This window comes from Cyprinus carpio, chromosome A22 (assembly GCF_018340385.1).
Source record: "Cyprinus carpio isolate SPL01 chromosome A22, ASM1834038v1, whole genome shotgun sequence".
NCBI classification, from domain to species: Eukaryota; Metazoa; Chordata; class Actinopteri; order Cypriniformes; family Cyprinidae; genus Cyprinus; species Cyprinus carpio.
In genome coordinates, this window is record NC_056593.1 from 8725826 (window position 1) to 8729702 (window position 3877).

The following is a 3877-nucleotide window of genomic DNA, read 5'->3' on the forward strand; positions in this document are numbered from 1 at the left end:
CTGCTCTTTAGCCAGCACAGTTACATTATTCTTGTTAAAATGCAATACTCCCCTTTTTTATACGCGGTATCAAGGGCTCAAAGAGGGTGCGCGCAATTGTATCGACACCTTTCATCTTTAAACAACGTGTTAATGATGTGTATTTTTCTCCCATTCTACTCCTTTTTTTTTTCTCCTCAAAGTCAGGAGAGAGAACGAGAGAGAGAGAGGAAGAGAGGAGGAGGAGGAGGAGGGATCTCTGTATCGTGTTGTACTCGTTAATAACTCTTTTTTACCGAGGGGGCGTGGAGGACATCCGGTGATTTAAAGAACGAGCCCGCTGGCGCTCTCACCATTCCAAGACGAAAGGCGGCACATGCGAATGAGGAGCAGCAGCATCAATATAATGGGGCCTAAAATTAGGGGACGGCTAGTGAAGTATTCCCTTCCGCTTTTTACAATTGGTCCAGCTTCTAAATGCAGTGATATTTATCCGCGATAAGGTCTTCCAGCATTCATACTTGCTGCAATGAGTGTGAAACACAGAGTGTAAAAGCAGAAAACGAGTTGTAGTGCACTTACAACCGAAGTTGCTTGGAGGGATTGCAACTGGTCCTGATCTTGACGTTTTTATTTTAACTGGGACAACTGGACAATGGCTTTGAGTGGAACAATTTTACCGTCTATTTCCACATTTTTCGGCACAGAGGGAAAAATGCTGGGAAAACGTGAGTATTTTGTTTTTTAGTTCACTTTATTACTTTGCTTATGTAGTTCTTTACTTTTACAAGTATGTGTTGCGTTTGAAGAAGCGCGTATCGTATGTATACACACTCCCCATTTCAACCTTGTTTTTTTAAACCATTTCAACGAACTTCAAAAAAGTTTATAGTATGCAAAGTTAGTGGCGCTAAATGTAAATAGATCGCGTTCTCCCGAGGACACCATAACCATAACAACAACTGATTATCGCTCACAGTACATCGAGGAAATATCATTGATTGTCATGAGTTGTGTTAAAATTTAGAGTTTACACATCACAATATATAAGAAAAGCGTGCCTTTGAGATGGTTACAGGTTTACTGGGGTCTTACTACTTTGGGTCCCGCGAGATGAACCTCAGCCGCATTGAAATGTATGGAAAAAATAAAAGGTAAGTCTAATCGATCTGTTTCGTTGAGAGAGGTGGAAGGAGGTGTATTGAACTGGACAGGTCCATGCATCTCAGACTGCACAGCTGACACCTATCAAACATGGACTGCATAGCTCAGATACATCACAGAAACAGATGACGAAGATCTCGATAAATATCTGGATCTGGAGTTTATTTTCTGGCACAACCTGTGGGTTCTGAGAATCTTGGGCTCGGAATGGGCCGGCGACTACAGAATGCAAGAAATCCAGAAACATGTACAATCCAACAGTGGCCTCCACCCCACGTACCCAGTGCCTGAGATCAACCCTTCACCTCCACCGTATACTACCAGCCTCCATGGCCGAGCTTCTGCACTCTGATGATAGAGACCTACTGCCTTCAACCGGTCTCTGCCCAACCCCATCAACATCCAGGGAAGTGACTTCCTGGTAGTCCCGCGAGGTCTCCCTTCCACAATCAGGACATTTCAGAGTGTATCAAAGTGGAGGCCTGCATGGACATTTATGGACCTGTAAAGAGGAATGGTTCCCCAAAGTCAAAGACAGGAGGGCAACGGTTCATGGCTATGAGGTCTCAAGTACGAGCAGCCAAGACCTGGCCAACACGCCGCAAGGAGCAGGCAGCATGACTCCACCGCAGAGCCCCAGAGACGGAGCTCAGATCAACAACAGACTGGCTAGTCACAGATGTGCCATGCGATGACATTTTCACACAGGGTTACCAAGGCAACACAGGGTTTTCCCCCATGCTGCACCTCCACAGATGCAGCGTGCCATACCCAACATGCCGCGCATCACTTCAGCGTGTGTGGACGACGGACACCGGGATGCCCCAGCACCAACCTCAAGAGTACTTCTCCACAGCAACCGCCTCATCTCCTCTGGAGATGGACACCAAACCAAAGAGGGGAAGTCGCACTTGGCCGAGAGGGAGAAAACGGAACGGGCGACTCACACTTGCACTTTTTCGCGGATGCGCCAAAACCCTACGACGCAAAGTTCCTCACTTGAAGGCGGCATCAACAGAAACGCATACAGGTAAATAAACATCACTACGCTACTGCAGAGCAACATCTGCTCTTTTTTGAAATTGAAATGTGTTGACATCATTATAGATGGCTTTTAAATGGATATATATTAATGTACCGGGGTGTCTTTCCTTGTCTGTCTTGTTTTTAGGCGAGAAGCCTTACCCCTTGACAGTTGGGAAGGTTGCGGCTGGAAGTTTGCCCGTTCTGGAGTGATACTGACCCGTGTCACTTCCGCAAGCACACCCGGACACCGGACCCTTCACAGTGCCACCTGTGCGAGCGCGCCTTCTCCCCGGTCTGACACATCTTCGCCCTCCGACACATGAAACGCCATAGTAGGAATGGACTATAAATATTAGGACTTAAACGCACTGAACAATGAACATCACAGATGTTCAAAACTAACGCATTTTGTCTGTACCCCCTATTTAAGTATGACAGTCCAACATGATAAAAGGGAAGGAAAAAGAGGAAACATAGAATGACTTGACTTTTGCATTGTAGCTGCGTTCTACACTTCATTTCTTTACACGATTTTTTTTAAAGAGAAAGCAAAATATATTTACCAACGAGCTGTAAACCCTTCACTCCAGGTGCGAACCCAAACGTACCAAAAAACTCATGCTCAGGGGCCAGGACCTAAACCTCAAGACGGAACTGGAATCAGAACAGTAAAATGTGGTTTTTGTTATCTTAAGTTAAAATGATGTGCTATGGACATCGCAACAATCAGTGCTTTTTAATACATGTATTCAGAATCACATGAGTGCCATAAAATGACTGGTTGGCATTTTTTCAAAAACGTATGCTAATGTTTCAAGAAACTAAATAAGCTTTATAAGACAATGTTTTTCTCTTTCAAAACTGCCTTAAAAAACATGAACAAAAGGGCGTACGTTTAACTGAATGTTTGAAGTAATTTGTGCTATTTATCAACATAACCATTTAAAAAATCCGCACCGGGTCTTATGGTTGTTTTGTTCTTTCTTTCTTTCTAACGTCTTTGTATGTTGTTAACGTGAATTGCAGACTGTCCCAGATGTTCGGGATGACATGATAAGGGCTATGTGAGGTCGTTGCTTGACCAAACATTTTATGTAACATAATGTATACTCTGTCTAATATTGTACCTTAATGTATATATTGAAACTTACACACGTTGAGAGATATAAACATTTTTGGTCTGTTGATATGTTCAGCGTAGCCAATTCACTCTTTTTTGAATCCTTCAACGACAAAACCTTGGTGGTAATGTTATAGGCCTTGAGGAAGAATACAATTCTTTTACCTGAAGTCTGGAGAACATTGCCATGATAGGGATGCACTTGTGCTAGTAGACCTATAAATATAAACATTACATTTACATAATTGGTGAGACTGAATATAGCCATGTCTGGGAGAGAGGGCTACACCACAGTTCTTTGAGAGAGAGGAGGTGGCTTTTGGAAAAACAACGGCGTTTGAAATTGACGTGGGATAATCTAAGGGGGGTGAAGGTTCTGTTTTGAATTTCTTTTTTACAGTTGGGGCGAGAACTCAAGCTTTATAGGAGCTGTAAAGTCAGCGCATAAACAGACATATCAGAGCTCAAGGGTATTTGGCAGCAGAGTCTTTATTAAATTGTTGTTTTGCATGAAGATGCGCCTGATTACCTTAGAAATACACAGGAAAACAAAAACACTTGTAAATTTTAACACATCCATCTCCTAAC

General features: G+C 43.3%; 1 pseudogene; it reads left to right on the forward strand.

Annotated features, from left to right (window-relative positions):
- The first annotated feature begins 634 nt into the window (after window positions 1-634).
- On the forward strand, window positions 635-2492 carry LOC122134978 (annotated as a pseudogene).
- The last annotated feature ends 1385 nt before the right edge of the window (window positions 2493-3877 follow it).